Genomic DNA, 19,413 nt, shown 5'->3' with positions numbered 1-19,413 from the left:
ACACACACACACACACACACACACACATATATATTTTGGTACCAGGGATCAAACTTGGGACCTTGTGCTTGCGAGACAGGTGCTGGAACCACTGAGCTAAATCCCTGGCCCAATACATATATATTTTAAAGATCCTATAGGTACTACCATATTACCACATGGATGAATATAGAATTTTATGCACAAATCTAATTGGACATTAATTTCCTAACAATAATATAAAGAACATTTTTTTATTATCTTAATAATGTAAGTAAAAATAAAGAGATTAGCCTAGGGTTTTCATAAGTTTATGTTTTGGTAGGAATGTTGTTTGTTTACATTTTGTTTCAGCAGTTAAAATTTTTGATGTGATAATTATTTTTTAAATTTAAATATGCTTTGATTTTTTATCAGTAAAAGAGATTTTGGTTTGTTTGTCCAAGGTCACAATCTAGCCATGTATTTTAATTTTCTTCAATATGTAATTTATGGAAGATCAGTTTAATCACTTAAATGCCACTAGAGAATATTTGACTGTGAATTTTCTTAGAAGTGTCAAGTATTAATTAAATGGTGTTCTTCAATCCCATTTTCAATAAAATATACAAGAATAAAAGGATTATTTTATTTTCTGTATCATTGAACCTAGTGAAATCCAAATGCTTTTGGATTTCTCTGACTTTCTTATTCTCGCTTATTCATTTTCTTTCTCTATCTGTGTATTTGCAAGAATACTGTTTATTGTGAAATTTAAAGCATTTTTGGAGAATTCATACTTTCATTGAAATTGCTTGTGTAATTTAATTGATCCCTAGTAACTTCAAAAATTTAATCCAATATTCTTGAGTATTCAAATTGTGGGAGTATACAAGCTGTAGAAATAGGTACAGTAACTACTAACTGTAAACTCTGTGTGAGTCAGTGGAGCAGAGGTAAATTCATGCGGATGCAGTGCTCTGTGGCTCTAAGCATTTGATTTCTGACACTCCTTAAACTAGAGCATTAAGTGTAAAATGAAATGTGCTAAGTAATCTGTGCTAGTCTATTGCGTGCATAATAATACCAAATAATATGTATATACAGAAAAGTAAAAAGTAAAGAATAATTAAAATAACAGTGCATATAATGATACACATATCACCCAGTAGATACACATGAAAATGGTAACCCTGTTTATTGCTTGGCCAGGCCAGTTTTAAAGATCAGAGATAGATGTATTTTCCATTCATGTCTTCTGTTATATTTTGTGCCATATAGATGTGCTGCTTACTCACAGGTGAAGGGATTAAACAGTAAATATCAGAAAACTTATGCACACATAAAGAGAGAACTGGGATATCCAATGTGATCAGGTAATAGGAGTCACAGCATAGTAGCATGCATTTATTGATTCAAAGAAAGAAGATTTATAGGTTTCATATACAATGTGATGTTAATGTGTTCGTGATTTGGAAATCACATTGAAATTTTCATTTATTCCTGAAAAGGTAGTTGGGTTCATTCCTTTCTAAGAAACCTGGTCAATATATTTGCTTATGTGAAGAAGATAAAAATTAACTTATGTGAATATATATTTCTTAACATAGGGGCATAGTCACAGTGTGTTTAAATCAAGTTTATGTTTCTTTAAGTTTGTCTCTTGAATTATTTCCAAAGGTGACACTATAGATTTTGTATTTGACCTTCATTTGGAAGGTCTATACTAGACTGAAAAAAAATGTGTGTGTGCATGTGTGCGTGTATGCGTGTGTGTGTGTGTTCCCATGGTGGTGAGAAACTGAGAGGTATACACCTCAGCATTCGGACAGTGTTTGCCCAGAAGTCTCCGAGGTCTTGAAGAAGATGTGGTTAGCAGGGTGTGTGGATGGCACGTCTTATCCGTCACCGTCCCCATTCCGTGTGAACTCCAGCCCGTACAGTGGGAGTTGCGATTTAAAGCTACAAGGAGCTCTGAGAACATGCTGGTTTTCGTATGCAGTGCGAGGGAAGTGTGAGGAGGACCACAGGAAAAAAATGACTTTTTCTTGACTGTTTTGTGGGGAGATCAGACAAGTCCTTACATTTCAGGCTGGCAAAAAAGTCATCAATACAGACTTATTTTAAAATAAGTTTCAACTATCCATTAAGTTTTACAAAACTTGCGTAATGGGAGTCAGTGAGCTGATTCAAGTATGGAAGTCTGTGCTGCTGCAGCTTTCTATAAATGCTACCCTATGAGGACAGCGCTGCACTTCCAGGAGTCTGGCGTGTGTGAGTGAGGAGGTGGAAAATCTCACAGACTCAGAAGGGTCTTGTTTTCTAAAGGAAAGTATCCTCGAAGAGGACATTGGCAGGTAGTGGTACTTAAACGTGGCCAATATGCATTAACTTTTGGAAAAAGTAATTTATTAGGCCAAAATTGTACTTTAAAAGTGCAGTTCCTGTAGAACATTGATAAATACATATTACCACCCCAAATAATTACTTGAATAGCTACAACAATGCATCATCACATATTTAAAATAGCTTTGTAATTTAAATAGCAGCATCCTTCATGTCTTTTTAAATAATAAGGTGAATCATTCATTCACCCAAATGCGTTGATTAAAGGCTTCCCATGTGCTAGGCACTGAGCTAATCAGACAGAGGAGATGGTGAGCAATGGCCTGCACGGCAGCTGCCTGGATGTGCCCTGTGCTGTGTTAAAGGTGTGAACCTTACCAAAGAAGGCTAAAAGCAGCGCACCTCTGTGCTAATGTGTGACAGCGTGGCCTGGAGGGAAGAGTGGGGAGATTCTTTTCGAGGAATGTGACTGCGGAGCTCTCAGTCAAAGGGTGCATTAAGTCTCTGTGTGGAGGAGAGAGGTGGATGCTGGGAGCAGCCGAGAGCATTGTGCCAGGGAGAGAGTGCGGGCAGTGCTGTGCGCCAGCCAGCTAGGAGGGGCCGCCTTGGTCCCTGAGGGCCAGGAGCAGGGTGCGGCATGCGGGAGCAGCAGGGGTCCGTGGGAGTTGGAAGGTGGCCCTGAGGGGCAGAGCGGCGGTCCTCGAGATGGGCCGCACGCCCGCCGGAAGTTGGCACGTGCGCGACTGCTCGCTAGACACGGGGCGGGGGGTCAGGTGAGCTCGGGGTGCTGGGGTGAAGTGCCCAAGGGAGGCGGGAATGGGTGGGGGCCCGGAGGGAGCTGGGGCGGGAAGCGGGCTCTGTCCCCTGATGCCGGGCCAGATGTCTGCAGAGCAATTTAGTGGCACAAGGGACCCCGCCTCACAAAGGAAAAGGAAAGACAGGGAGGAAGGAGGACAGGTGTGGCTCAGAGCGAAGTCCCTGGGTTTAGCCCCCCATGAAGATGAAGGGAGACAGCCCCGGCAGATTGGAGGGCAGCTTGCCCAGAAGCCAGCAGAGATGGAGCAGCAAGGACGGCAGAGTCGGGTCTGCAAGGGGAGAACAGGTAGGGAGAGAAGCGGCTGGCAGGACACAGGGCTGCACCTAGCCACTGCTTTTCGGGGGCCAGAGGCTGCAGGCCCAGGTGACCGGCAGACATCCCTCGGAGGGGCCTGCAGCCAGGCCTGACTCCAAGTTCATCCGACCGCAGGGGAGGCCGCCTAAAATCCAAGCTCCTCTCCCGGGCTCTGGCCCTCCCTTCTCTCCTCGAGTCAGAGTCACTACCACGATGAAATTAGAGCGCACCGGGGCCCTTTCTGTTCCTCAGAGGAAAAAGGTCCACCGAGAAATGATTAGAGCCTTTGAAGTTTAAAATTTGTGACTGTAAATGAAGAGTCCGTTCCGGACATACTTACCATTCTTCTGACAAAACTGCAATTGAGGCTGTATGTTGTGCAACCAGAGGGAGCTGATTAAATACAAAATACAGACGCTCACTGCTCCAGAAGCTGTGGCAAGAAGCTGTATCCCAGACCCGCTCGCTTGCTTATCTCTAAGCAGACAGGGGACCCTGCCTCCGACTCCTCCCCGTGGGGGACCGTGGGCCTGGGCATCTGAATTCAGCTCACACTTACCGGAAATACCTCTGGCTTGTATTCTTCCAAACAACTTTGAAAATATATCTGTGCTCTTCCAAGTAATGCTACCATATGTTCAATCGTCATTTTGAACAGCCCACTCCTTTCTTACCGTTAGATACTTCAATTTTAGAAGGCAATGAAGAAAAGATTTTTTTTCGTGATAAATTCACGTTCTGCTACTTGTGCGTGAAGGACACTATCCTACAAGCCTCACCAAAACTCCTCCAAAGCATTTGCTTCAAAAGCTACCTCTTCCAAAGGCGCATACATATGTACACATATATTCCACAAACATACATGGAGGAAACATTTTTAATTGAATGTGGCTTATCAGCATTGCATATACAAAAAAATTACCAAGCCAGATGTATGGGAAGTAATCTTACTAAAATCTAAGGACAAGGTCCAGTGTTATGGGACTAAGCTGTTCCCAGAGGAAGGAGTTCTGCTTAGCAGAAAACTCTCGGTTTTCTATTATGAGTAGACATGATTAGCTCCACGGTTAAAGATAATTGTATAACTATGATTTTAGACTAGATCATGTTTATAAGACTGATTTTACTGAATTATAATTAATATATTTATGTTATGAAGACTTTGGCAAATAAAGTGCACTCTAATCTGTATTCTGCCAATGCCAATTTAATGTGTATATAATATAAATATTTATTATTGAGTTTTACTTGGTAACTTTCTGCCCCTCTTCTGACAGTAGTTTAAATTTAAATTCTGACACTGCATTTAAAGGAACTTTGAAGGACTATAATAAAATCTCTTCCATTTCACTTTTCTCAGTCTTTCCTACTTGAATAATTTGACAATTTCCATAAAACTTTTTGTAAGAAATTTCATTCAGCAGACTGTGTACCAGCCATCAAAGCACCATGACATTACGTGTGTGTGAGCTGTGCCCCACCTTGGACTTTCGGAGCAGAGCTGTGCCATGTGTATTGTTTCAGCCTGGGTGTGCAGTTTGGTGCTTGCTCACCGGCACCCACGCACCTCCTCTGGATGGGCCGCCCACCCAGGAATCTTGAATTGCTGTATTAGACTGCAAAAATGTCAAGTGTGACATATAAATGACAACAAATAATTATAAACCTAATGAATGCTCTTGAAGGGAAGAGGTGTTTTGGAGACACCCTGCGTGAGCGGGTTGTTTCTGGCCACAGTTGGCACGTGACCTGGGTATCCTGGCACTCTGTTGTTACACACTTCTGTCCTTGCACACGCCTTATCCAGGGCTATGCGGGCTTCTGTGCCCACGCTGTACACATGAAACACACGCATACAATCTTCATTCCTCTCCTTATTCATCTGTTCATTTCTGTTTTACAAATAATGGATTCCTGTATATTCCCAACTAAGTTAGTATTTGTATAAGTTTACCTCTTGTTCTATAGGTAGAGGTTAGCTCTTCCAATACACAGGAAAAATAATTGTTTAATGTTATTAAAGAAAATAAAGCTTAGCATATCATAAAAAGAATCATGCAAAGAAGTATAATGTCCTCATTCACAAAAGCCATGTCTTGTTACTTGTCATGGTTTCTTCGAGGAATCAGTGATGAAGTCTGCTTTCTCAAAGTGTGGCAGAAGTTTTAGGTTGAAGTGTAGATACCACAAAATATTATAACAAACACTTCTATGCATGGTCACTTCCAGCCTTTCCCTCTTTCCCTCCTTCCTTCTCTTAATCTATCATTTGAATGCTCAAAATACATTAAAATATTGTAAAGTAAATGCAAGGTGTAACTAGGAATTTTGAGTTTTTCTTTTATGTGTATAGAGCTAATACTGTTGGGTGAACTATAAACAAAAATGTATTTAGCCTCAGTGTATTTTGTAGGTAAAGCTATATTATTAACCTTAAATATAATGATAAGAAATTAACTTTGAACTGTACTTTTAACTAAAGATTTCTAAAACTGAAAAACACATATTGTGTGAAACATGAACAAATAAATGATTTAATTTGGTGAGCTAAGCTGATACGAGAGTTGAGACTTAGAATCCATAGCATCCTATGCCACGTTTTAAAGATATTCCTATCAGCAGGTAGAAGAACTCATTTATTTTCTCAGTAGGGCTTGCTCATTGTCAATTTATCATGTGGAAATGGATTCAATCGGTATCTCCCCAGATCATGGCCTGTTCAAATAATGTATATTGGTATGCTTGGAAAAATTCTATTTGTTTCATCTTCTTTTCTATTCTTTTTCTTTCTTAAATGAACACTTAAAATTTATGCTTGATTTTATCAAGAGAGACCTGGATACAGTAGAAACAAGACAGACCAAATGTGATTTTGATTCCCCTTCTGCACACTGCACAAGAGATGCCCTTCTTTGTCATGAATGTGTTTAAATGAAACCCCCAAAGTCAAACCTGAAATGGGAGGCGTTTTGTAGAAGCCAGTCTTGGCCTGGTGTGTTGGTACCCGCCTGTAATCCCAGCGCTCTAGGAGGCAGAGGCAGAAGAGCCCCAAGTCCTTGCTTGCTCTGGGCAACTTAGCAACTTAGTAAGACCCTGTCAAAAATAAAGCGATAAAGTGAGTGTGGATGGCTTGGCTCAGTGCAGACCCCAGGTCCAGTCCCCAGGGCTGGGAGAGACAAAGCCAGTCCAGTCATGGTGTTGCTCCTTTCCAGTTTTACCGTTGATTCCACTGACAGGCCAGAGGAGAAGCTGGAGCAGGAGGATCCTATCCGGTCAGCGTAAGAGGTGACATGCCGAGCCCTCCTTGGGGTCTGCCGTGGGACACAGGCAGCAAGGAAGGCTGAAGCCCACCAATGCTGCTGCTGCTCAGCGCCCTGTCTCTGGGCCTGGTGAGCCCTGCTGAGATGCAGCGCCCTCCTGCCGCCCGCCCGAGTCCAGTCACCACCTCCTGCTCCACTCCCCCAGCCTGGGGGTCCATGGGCCCTTCCCAGTGAAGCCCACCCACTGTCCTGAGGCTTGGAATTGATGTACAGGAAAAAATCGCCCGCATTCCTATCTTCGGAGTGGTTTCTTCTTGGTGCTTTGAATGAAGAAGTGGCAGATGTGGATGCATGTTAAAACGGAGCCTGTAAGGCTGGGGGAAAGAAATATTTCTAGCCTTAAAACAAAAACACATACTGAAAAAGCCAGATCCAATTCAGAGACTAAGTTCAGTTCAGGCATTTCCAACCCTTGTTGATACTGTACAAGCTCCACAAGGAAAGCGCGGAGAGAAAACAAGCAGAAATAATGAAAAGGACAGGGGAAGAGCTCCCTGTGCTGAAGGAAAAGGCAAATAGGCACACGGCGGGCCGAATTAAATTTTGAGAAGCAGGAATGAAAAGAGATCCATAATTAGCATCATACAAAGGAAAACTCACAGCGAAGGGCTGGGTGAATGTGATTTGCAGAGTGAGAAACATGAGCTGGAAAAGACACTCCGGATAGCCACTCTGAGTGTAGAAAACAAGAGAGGCATTTCTTCAACTTCGAAGAAAAATTATTTTGCAGTAGAATCCATTAAAAGTAGCATGGAACCTGGAAGACAGAATAGAGACCGTTCTAGACCTTCAAAGACCCCAAATGGTACAAGACAGACCTTGCACTTCCAAGAACCACTCAGATAATTACTGCAGAGCATTGAAGACAGACAGAGGTTGGGGGTGGTGGGAAGCGATCAGTGGTTACTGTTAAATCTGTTAATTGGAGGGATGGTTTACCAAGCATCAGTGAAAGCGCTGAACCAAAACTCAGTAGACTTAGAATGGGGGAAGTGCTAAGAGGGAAGGCAGGAAGGTGGATTCGATGCTGAAGGTCTCATCTTCGGAGGATATCTTTCATGGTTTGAGGTGGACATGACTTTGGGAATTATTTGAGGAACGTTTACTATTTTTTTGAGAAATAAATTTAATTACTAGAATAATGGAGACAGGGTGTGAATCTCTGAAGAGATAAAGCCCTGTCTCTTAGCTGAAGGAGGAGCAAGCCATGCAGGGAAGGAAAAAGGGGAAGAGGAAGGGGATGAAAAGAGAATTAGATGTAAAAAAAAAAAAAAAGAATTAGATGTGATGTGTACCAATACCAACTCCCCACAATGCATGCGATCCTTACGTTCTGAAAAGGCATGCTGACGAAAATTTAAAAATTAAAAAAGATGCAAAAAATGAAAAGCTGATCTTATAACATTGTTCAGTTTGTCTTTATTGTACATAATTAGCTTTATTATATATATTCGCTGTTGGTTATAGTTGTAGAACCTTCTTAAGAGTCATTATTTTCTACAAAGAATTGTATGACAATAGAAATTATTTTTAAATAAAAATCATTTAATAGTTCTCGGAGTGAAATAGTCTTTCCTACTACATGAAAATAAGCCAAGTGTTATCAGGGAAAAATGTAAAGCAGAGAAAGAGAAGAGACTTCCAAGATCATGGCAGTGGAAGAACCACGAAGATAGGCTTTTTTGGCATTGCTTTTGGGAGCAAAATCTTATAAAATTCAAAAGCAAATTGACAGTGTCACGACCTCTGTCTCTGATGGGGTTCAAAGGAAATTCAGTAGCAAAGATTCCTCCTCCTCAGGCTCCACACATAAGAAACCAAACAGAACGCACAGCTGTCTGAATAACCCGGATGGAATAAAAAACACAACTGGCTGAAAATCTATGTGATAGGAAAATGGCAAATTTTTTAAAAACTCAAAAAATCTGTACAAAAATTTCACAGAGGTCAAACAGTACTTTGAGGAAAATATACCACTTTTTATTCACTAAGTTTTTCTTGATCTTAGAAGTATAAGAACGTTGAACTATGACCTGCCTTTCTAGACACCAACGCTTATTAAAAAGACGCAGCGCTTCGAACAGTATGAAATTAACTCTGAAAGTAGCAGACGAATGGAACCAAGCAGCTCATGTGGACTCACATTCACCTCTAAATGCTCATCAGACTATTAATCCATGTGGAAGAAAATAGTTTAACTCTTTAGAAAGGGCTGGCCAATTAGCATATGTGTGGGAACAAATGGAATGTACGCAAATACATTACACCATTTAAAGGACAATTTTCATCTAGATTAAAGAGCAAAAATAAAATAAATATTACAGTATGTGTAGAAAATAAAGTGTACATTTTTATGATATTTGCATTAGGCTTTTAAAGGCACAACATCAACCCTGGAGTCATAAATAAAAAGGCCTGACTATAACAGAGAGCCTCAATATTAAGAAACTTTCTATGTTAAGAAAAACATAGGAAATAGTTTGGTAGGAATATTAAAATAAATAACAATAGGATTATACTATAGAATATATAGTGAGTTGCTACAGCTCAAGGAAATGTTAATTAGGATCATTTGTAAAACTATGCAAGCAATTAAAAGAAGTACATCAATACAAGTGTTTTGATGAGGTAGTGCTCCTGATCAATATCAAAGAAAGGCAGAATAAAACAATGAAAAGCATCATTCCTACAAGTTGCATCCATGAAAATCAAGAAGAGAAAGAGAATCCAGTGTTGAAGAAGATGGAGGATGGATTGATTGAGCCTTGGTCCCTGGAAGGAAGCCTGAGGAAAACGGCAAATTCACAGTGCAGATGTAATCTCGCACCAAGCTACTTCATTGCTCAAGAATCTCCCACAACGTGTTCACAGTCCTGTGAGAAGAGACGTGCAAATTGTGTTCTCTACATTGACAGTTTATGGATCAAGTGAGAGCTAAGCCTGCTTACAGTGTGGCACACACCTGTAATCCCAGATCTCAGAGGCTGAGGCAGGAGAATCCCCGTGAATTCAAGGCCAGCCTGGGCTGCACAGTGAGTTCAGTGTCAGCCCGAACTACATAGTGAGACCCTGTCTCAAAAGGAATCGTAAATAAATAATTAAAGAAAGAAAAAGAAAGAAAACACTAAAGACAGAGCAAAACCTCACTAATGCACAGCAGGGATTATTCACTAGATTAAGGTCCACTTGGGAAACAGCAGCACCGCGGAGCGGCTCCAGTCCGTGGAGGAGATTCCTGCGCTTTGTAGATAATGCTATGACTAAAAGGAAGATAAGAAGGAGGGGGGCTGGGGGTGCAGCTCAGTGGTAGAGTGCCTCCTTCCCATGCCCAGCGTCCTGAGTTCAGTCCCCAGTACCACGCACACCCGCACGCACACACACGCCAGGAATCAGAAAGTAAAAATTTTAAAACCGGGGTATCACTAAATGCATAGAATATGTATGTGAAGGTGTAGGAAAGATGGGTCAGAAGAGGGAAACGCCAGAGCATGCCCTCCAGGGAAACAGGCAAAGTTGGGGCTCTTTAAGGAGTAATGTACCACGAATGGCTTTCACACCTTTCTTTATTTCTGTGCAGAACTTTTAAGTTTCGCCACGAGGCAGTGCCACTGCTCCCATGGCCCTGCTGCACACGTTTATCATGCTTCGTGGATAGGAAGGCAAGAGTAGAGATCTTGATGCAGTTTTCTGACCTGCACTCCCAGCCGTGGGGAGCAGCTGGACCCGCACTCCTGGGCACCGGGAGCACAAGCTCTCCGTCCCGTGTGGAGGCGCTGTCCCTTAGCTGTCCCCGAAGTGCAGAAGGGCAGAAACACCAGGGCCTGGGTGGGCCTCCTACACAAATACCGCAGGGGACATCTGCTCTGAAGACGCCCTTTTCATTTGAAAACAGCAACATTTTATGCACAATGTATTTTAATGTCCGGGAAGGATCCTGAGGAGTTGTTCTGTAGATGTCAGTGGAACTTTGCTCAAATTGCAGGTGAGCGATGGGAACATTTCCTATGTGACAGAGAGGAAGAAAATACCGAATCCTTCTCCCCTCCCGCACCTTCTCCCCTCTCTGAGAACGTGATTCTCCATATGATGGTGTTAGCGGTGCTCCCGTCCCAGTGTAGAAAGTCTATTTTGGCTTTACTTCTTTTGAAATCTGTGTCTCAGAAGGCCACCTTCTTCCCACTCTGTCTCTGATAACCTGCCATCTGTTTATTTGCTGAAATAGAATACAAAGGACTGAATGTCGGTGGATGCAAATAATGGGTAAAACTAGGTTGTGTCTAAAAAAGTGTTGTAAATGCATTTAATTACAGATTCATGGGTTGCTAATTAATTGCTTACCTTATATAACTGAGGAGCTTTAGGAAACAATTTGATATTTTCTTCAAAAACTATTCAAATGACTTGTATGCATTGACATAAACCCTAAAGGAAAGATACATTATATTTCCAATTTTAGGAAATTTGGATTCAGCATCTTTCAACAAATCACTTGATTATGTGCTCAAGACATTTCCTACAAGAGATAAAACAAATTTTAAGATGCTAGGATTTTCAAGGCAAACTGCCTAGAAAACTATACTTTTACTAATGCACTATTATGTAACTTTTAACTACTAACTTTTAAAATTAAAATTTATTATAAATTTAAATTATGGTCATACTGTAGGACGTTTTAGTACACTGGAAGCCTAACTTGGATATCTTATCAAATGTGAAGTTGTTCAAGGAATACAGTGGTCTGCTAAATAAATTGTCTCCAATAAATCTCAGTCTCGCAGGAAAGGTTATAGTTGTTAGCTTAATGACTTGTAAGAATGTTCTTGTTTTCTATAAAAGCCCAGAGACAGATATAATTTTAGCTTCTACACGTTCTTGATAGTGGAACATAATTGTTATGTTTAGCTTACAGAAATATGTTCAGAAATGTCATAGATTTGGAGGTCAAATGCAACAAAGGGCATAAGCATTTGATTGGGGGAATATTTTGCTTACTTCCTCAGCGGAACAACTGCCCATTGTTCTCTATCATTTGTCTTAATGTAAGCATTTAATGAAAAGAGTCTTTTCCATGCATTTATTCATTTGGAAGTGCCTTGGCTTAAGCCCATGTTTTCTTAATAGGAAGCCAGACACACTGCGAGGCTTTGCCCTTACTTCCTTGTATTAAGAGCTCCAGGGTGAGCGGCTGGGTGTCTCGGAGCAAAGCGGCTTTCTGACCCCGTAATGCGGTGCAAAACCAAGGCGACCCTACGGCTGCCGAAAGTTCACTGACCGAAAATCACCTGCAAAGCAAACTGAAAATGGGTCGGGGGGGGGGTAGCTCTTTTTCCCGCTTTAGGCCCCCGTGACAGTTGTGGCCCTGTCACCTTCTGAGGTCCTCCTCACTCCAGTCCCCTGCAAGCGGCACTTCCTGCCCCCGACTCCGCGTGTGCACATGAGTGTGTGTGTGTGTCACACACCTTGTCACACCTGATGTGCTCCTGCTCCCATTTCTCCTGGCTACATCACAAGCTACCTGTGGCAAAAGGCAGGCTTACCCCAGGGTGAGCAGAAACCACAGATATTTATGAACTATTTACCTCAATGGCTGGATATTATCATATAAAAGGAATTTAAAGGAGGCTTGTTTGTTTATGCAGAACACTGTACAAACTTTTTCTCAGGTCTGATTTCCGATTTGTAAAATTCTTCAATATTCTTTTTAGCACTTTTACTTTTTTATTTCGAGGACGTCATGGCATATTAATGATTAATGAAAACGTCGAAACATATTTTTGCTTTGTGGGAGTGATGTAAAGAAAGGTCGTAAATTCAGACAGGAGAGGGAACTAAATTCCAAGCTGGTCAAGTAACTCCTTTTCGATTCTCTCGTCACCTGTGAATATGACGGGACAGTAATAGCTGTCACTGCTGAGGTTCAGACATGGAGCTTAAACGTCATAGAATCTCAGAGCACTTTCCCTTCTCAGGATCCCAGGGACTGTGCATGAGACACCGTGTGTCTAAAATAGCCAAGAGCTCAAGGAAGGCGACTTCTCTTTGCATTTTATCACTTTGATCCGCTCTTTTTCTTTGCGCTTTTAAGTAAAATCTCATATTTATGGTCCCTCTTACTATCTGTATCTTTACAGCTATGACTATTTTTTTTTTTTTTTACTATTTTTAACTTCTCAAACATACCAACAGCTGCAAAATACACAGAATTCTTGCATGCCTTTCATTCATCTTCCTGTAATGATGGAATCTTACACAACCCTCTCACCATGGTGGGAGCTAGGGAAATCACACTGACATAAGATGATTTATCATCCACAAAACTTGTTCCAATGCTGGTGCCTTTCTGAGTCAGGATGGAGACCAGGACGGCAGGTTCCTGTGGGAGAGGTCTCTAGCCCTGTCCACTTGGAGCCTTCCTTTGGGACTCCAGAGGTCAAAATACTTGAGGGATCCTTGTTTGGTAGAAGCCCCTTAGTTAGAGTCTGTGTAACGCTTCCTTGTGATTCTGTCTTAGTTGTACACTGGCAGTGATATAAATAACCTTAAACCATTTCCGTGTCGAGATTTCTCCTTGCTACTTGTTAATAATGATCAATTGGTCAGGGCGTATCTGCCACATTTCCCCACTCAAAACTTCCTTTTTTTCGCAATTAATAAAAATATTGCCATCTTTTGCAGTTTTGTAAATATGCTGCTCCTCATCCACTTGCATTCTTTGTACTTAATGGGCATTGATGCTTCTTGCCTGAAACAATTAGTACCACTGTGTTTGCCACTTGGTGGTCTTTCTATTTTCACCATTTCTTTGATGTTTAGTAATTGGAATTTTGTTTTAAATGAGGATTTTCCCTTCTCATTCACCCACTTACTCAGTTATTAATTTGTGTAAAAGCATGTGTTCCAAACCATTGCAATTGTGATTTATTTGTTGTTGAAATTGTTTGCAGATTTGTCCACTGGTGTCTCGTCAAGTTGGCTCTTTTTCTTCTAATATGATCCACATTTTTGGAAAAATTCTTACCTTCTAGTCCAGATGGCTATCATAGGATTTCTTCATATCTTTCCATCCTTAACCTTGGAATTACCATTTACTCAAGGATTTTTACTGGAGAATGATATTTATAATCAGGAGCTGTCTACTAAAAGTGCTCATTGCTACCCAGATGTCATTGTGTGGAGACTGTCTTAACAGACGGACTCCATCCAAGGTGTGGGTGTGTTAATTCCACAAGTAAACACATTCCCACACCTCCCTCTCTGACCCTCAGCTCCTATGGACACCCTTGACTCAAATCCACATCACATACTTCACTCTCTACTCCCTCTCTTCTTATTTTAACTTCTTTCTCCCACTGAGAAACCTGGCTCTCATCATAAGAGGTATTTAGTTAATTATTTTCTGAAAATCAGATCACAGAAATTTATTTAAGATTTGTTAATCCATAGACTTGTGAAAAACAGTTTTCTATTTGGAGTGTAATATTTTGTTAATGTTTTTATTTTCAGTCTTATGTAGTCAAAATGATGTTTCCCAAGTTATTCAGGTTATTTTTAAAATTTTTTCTTTCACTTTTCTTTGTAGCTATGTTATGCTTTTGTAAGCCTGTTCATTTATTACTTTTGGTATTCCAATTTGGACACACTAGTATCCTTGTGTATTTTAAACATTTATTTTTGAGTGTGAGAATTATTACCGTAGTACTAAAGACAGACATTTGAAATATTATAACCAGAGAACTGTTTATGACTGCCTCTTTTTACAAAATTCCTGTTAGTCTCCTGACCTCTTCCCTACAAGCCCCCAGTAGGCAAGCATTCTTTCTACTTATCACTTGTTTATTTTCTTCACAGATAATAAGATATATGTGTATTTTCATATTTCCCTTTTTCTCATATGTAAGTGGTCACATGCCACTCTTGCATGTGAACACACACACATACACACACACACACACACACACACACACAGCACCTGAAGAAACTCCCTACCAGTTCCTAGAAAACTTCCTCATTTATTTATTCATCACATAATACCCCAATTTCTATATACAATATGGATGTTTCAATATACCACAATTTATTCACACATTATTTTATGTATGTTGCTTAAGTTATTTCTGATATTTTAAAATTACAAAACATTTATTTTTATATTGTTGGATATTTATCTTCCAGAGAAATCCCCAGTAGTGGCATTGAGAATCCGATAATGTGGCACATGTGATTTTGTTAGGTATTTTGATCCAGCCATCCAAAAGAGACTTTAAATTTTCCATGAAAGATTTTATTATGCTATAACAGTGATAGGTTTTTTTCCACAAATTTAGCTTAACCAAAGTTCTCATTTTTCCCCCTGAAGGTCCTATATCATTTTGGTAGAAAATTGTAAGGTTATGTATACATAACTTGTGTCACTTACATAAGTATGTTTAGTTATGCAAATGAACTACAAATGCCTTGTCAGCTGAGTTCTTATTTATTTATTTTTCTTCTAAGTTAATTATGGGAAATGATAGTTTTTATTGCAAAACTTACATTCATATTATTCTCTGCATATATTTAAAAATACCTGACCTGGTATACTTCAAATGTGTTGGCTTTTAATTCTAAACAATCCCACTTCCATTGCTTTGTCTTATACAATTTTATTAAAAACTTTTGAATTCAGTGTGTTTAATCATCAGATACCATATCCCTATTTTTCCTTGAAATAAGTTAAGTTACAAGAAAGGTTAGTGTGAGTCAATAATAAGAATGCAATGAACTCTACAAAAAGAGTAAGAAAAATGTGGGCAAAAGACCAAACAGCTCACCCAGGAGGACACGCTAATGACACACACACGTGTGGAAAGATAGCTCTGCGCATCTCCCCACGTAGAAAAGCAAAGAGAAGCAGTTATGGGCTGCCCCACGCACATTTGCAAACAATGACCAGAGTTCAGGTCAGCAACAGCAGTGCTTGGGAAGAAGTGGAATAGCGGAAGCTTAGGCATCAATGATAGAAGTGTAGAGTGATGCAATGCGTTGAAGCCAGCTGATCAGCTTCTGACAAAAACACACTCTTACCCACAGGAGGCAAACTCTGGTCTGGGTAATGCAGATGTGCCATCAGTGGGGTCAGTGAGTGCTTGGGGACAGGGTTTTGATAGTTGGGACCTGTGTGTGTGTGTGTGTGTGTGTGTGTGTGTGTGTGTACATGTGTGATATGAGACTATATTGGAACTCTGTATTTTCTACTTAGTATTGGTAACCTAACACTACTTCAAAAACTTGTCTTTTCAAAATAAAAAAAATATTGCAGAAGAGTTCCATTTCTGAAGAGAGGGTATGAGGAACTCCTCAATGAACCAACCATATCTTCTAAAAGTTATGGAAATAGAAATGAAACTATTTACAGTACAGTCATTCCAGTTGTCTTACATGTATATAGAGCCAAAGCAATGTTTCTTCAAGAATACAGTGGTGCCTTGGTTCATGAATGCTTTTGTTTGTGAACAGTTTAGTTCACAAGCCGAAACATTTGGCAAAATTTTGTTTTTGTTTGCTAACTGCATCTGGTGACAAATACAGCTGTGGCCATCTTCCTCACACAAACACAAATGTGGCCATCTTTTCCAAAATCATGGAACAAATTGAGTCCATGAACTGAGGTGCCACTGTATCTGGGCGCCCTTATGAAAATTTGCTGCTTGGGCCTTAAGCTCACCCCTTCGCAGCACCACACTTTAGCTCCGAGTTGGAGGAGTGTGGCATGTAGGTGAGCTCCCAAGTGTGCCCTTCCCTCCCAGCCCGGAAGCCCGTAGCTTTTAATCCAAGAATGCACCTTGGAGGGCAAAGGCTACTTCCTGCAGCTCAGACTCTGCAGGATTCAGCATGTACCCCACATCCAGCAAATCACAAACACTGAGGTTCTACTCATTTCCAAAGCAGCCCAAATGTGGTTCTGGCAGTTCTGGTTTGGAACGCAGCTAACAAAACAGAAGATTACTGTTCTTTGTTCAAAGTCTTGATCATAAAATGGAGTGTCATTCAGAGAGATGAAAGCCCTGATTCCAGCTCAAAACTCTAGATGAATGAGTGAGAAATTCTGAGCATGGAATGGACAGTCCACCATCACAGAGAGATCTGAACTCTCTCTGCAGCAATTAACATTACTTGAAATGGTATGGGAAAGTCCAAGCCAAAGGCATATTTCTAACTCAGAGACATTCTTGTGGAAAGCAATTAAAACAAGGTGGTCTGTTCCACAAGACCAGGTGTTTACCAGAGTGAATTGGGGAACATAAAAGCTGAGCAGAGGCCCACTAAAATCAGAAAAAAGACTGAAATTATCCTCCCACGCTAATCTTACAAAGGTGATCAAATTTCATTAGGTCACATTAAAGACCAATTTATTCCTCAGAACATTGTCCAAAGCAGTAGAGCAATTATCAGGCAGACAGTGCAGCCAGAGAACTAGATGTGATACCAAGGGAGAAGAGAGATTAAAGGGAGTATAATGTGGGAGCAGGTAATGGGAAAAGGGGTGCAGCCATTGCCTGGAGCGGGCCGGAAGTGTACCTGCTGAGGACCAACTTCCACTGTGTGGTGCTTTTCAGTCAAGTACCCAGCAAGAAGTAGACAGCAAACAAGTGACAACAGCGAGTACTGTGGTTGCAGGTGATGGTGAAGGGAACATATTCTTAGACATTTTTGCAATCCAAGGAACAAAAAGAAAAAAAAAAAAGAAACAGTAGAGAGAATGATATGAGCTGTGAGCAATACATGAAACATCAAGCACATCAACACACTTGCAGCAGGACTGCCGGCGGAGTAGACTGAGAGAAAAGGGGGAGGTAACTAGCCCCCCAAATTTTATCAAAAATTCATCTCTGCATTCAAAAAGCTCAGTGGGTTCCAATTATATAAATAAAGGAGCTCTAAACCAGGACATAGCCCCATGTCGAGACAAAGAGAAAACTGAAAACATGAAGACAAAAATAGATAAAGCAACCGAACTCAGAGCAACAGCTGATTTCTCCTTAGAAGGAATGAAAACCAAAGGCAATGAGATGACATTCAGAATGTTGTAAAAACATAAAGTCAAAAAAGAATTTTATAGTCCATAAAGTTATCTTTCAAAAATGAAGGTTAAATACAGAGACTTCCAGAGAAATTGAAAATAAGACAGGTGTTGATTTTGCTCTTACTTTACAAGAAATTCTAAAGGAAATTCTAGAGACTGAAAATCCTAATTTTCTGAAAGTGATTCCAGAAAATATTGTCCATACTCATTTACAAAAAGAGCACTTATAGGTAATTATGTAAGCATGAGGTATAAGACAAAGTCAGACTAATTCTCCTTGCTGTCCTGAAAAACTTGAAAAATTATTTTCTGATGTAAAATGTACACAATTATGTTTTTGAATCTGAAAAGTAATTAATAAAAATTATTTGATTATAATGATAAAAAGATGTGGAAATGTATGTTGGAATAAAGATAGAAAAAGAGTATTACTCAATATACAAGACTAAAGTAGGAAATCAGCATCACTATGCTTGCACTCCTCTAAATGAATGTTTTTCAAATATTTAAATTTAAGTGAAGTAATAGTTATAACATGTGTTTGGGTGATGTAGATGTAGAAATGTGTATATGAAAATATGTCTATAGCTCTCTCTCTCCATATATATATATATATATATATATATATATATATACACACATATACAGTCAAACCTTGGATTGTAATTTGGTCTGAGAGTGTTCTGTAAGACAAACATTTCTAAGAAATTTTAGCTTGAAAAATGAGCAATGTCTTGCAATACAAGTAGTATGTCATGCTTCTGTCTCTCTCTTTCTCTCTCTGCTTTGATGCACAAGTGTACTTTGGATTATTAACAGGATGAATTATTCTCACAATATACATATATATGTGTGGTATTATGTATTATAGCTATATACTATACATAAGTATGTATATATATATATTATGTATATACATGGAAAAGAATCTCATATCAATTATCTCAAGTTCCATATTAAAAGTTTGGAACCAGAAAAATAAACTAACACTTAAGGAAGAAGAAGTTAGGAAATAAAAATATAGAGTAGAAATTAAGGAAATACAACATAGAAGTTGAGAAAAAATGTTGATTCTTTGCAATCAACAAAACTTTAAACATTCATTAGGTAAGCTGTGATGTTTAAACTGAAGTTGCCAATTGGATTGGCTTGGGAGTTACCTAATGGTTAGTGAAGCACACTTCTGCGTGTGTCTAGCTGGGTCATGGAGGCGTAACCTTGGACAATATATATGGTCTCTCATCATTTCCACTCTCCCCTGCCCTGCCTCCTGGTACCATGAACCAAGCATTGCTACTTACTTCCATCATGATGTTCCTGCCTTGGAGTCAGCCAGCCATGGACTGCACCCTCAGAAACTGTAAGCCAAATTAATCCTCTCCTCCTTGATGGGAAAGCTGAATGACACATACATATTCTAAAAATAAAACAAAGGCAAGGAATTTAAATCAGAAGTGATACGAAGAAGGAATTCTATTAATAAAAATAAAAATATTCCAAACATAAATTAGATATCATACAAAAATGAAAAAAATCTAGAAAGGCAGGAAAAACCAAAGGTGTCTCAAGAAGAAACGTAACATCTAAATATTTCTGTAGTATGTACTATAGTATGG

At 39.8% G+C, this 19,413-nt stretch overlaps 1 protein-coding gene and 1 long non-coding RNA gene across 5 annotated transcripts in view; both read left to right on the top strand.

Moving 5' to 3' along the window:
• The window catches only part of Csmd1 (CUB and Sushi multiple domains 1), a 1,515,607-nt gene that overhangs the window by 78,530 nt on the left and 1,417,664 nt on the right, over positions 1–19,413 (top strand). The window lies entirely within an intron of this gene.
• LOC147828400 (uncharacterized) overlaps positions 1–19,413 on the top strand; it is a 158,741-nt gene that overhangs the window by 77,114 nt on the left and 62,214 nt on the right. The window contains exon 2 of the long non-coding RNA XR_015450869.1: positions 1–19,413. This exon is cut by the window's left edge and continues 14,856 nt beyond it; it is cut by the window's right edge and continues 62,214 nt beyond it. This is a non-coding gene — a long non-coding RNA (uncharacterized LOC147828400).

The sequence above is a fragment of the Heterocephalus glaber genome, unplaced genomic scaffold, assembly GCF_053883595.1.
Source record: "Heterocephalus glaber isolate CG9 unplaced genomic scaffold, H.glaber_assembly_v1.0 deba00001104, whole genome shotgun sequence".
NCBI classification, from domain to species: domain Eukaryota; kingdom Metazoa; phylum Chordata; class Mammalia; order Rodentia; family Bathyergidae; genus Heterocephalus; species Heterocephalus glaber.
The sequence above is the reverse complement of the archived record's forward strand: the minus strand, read 5'-3'. Positions and strand labels throughout refer to the sequence as shown.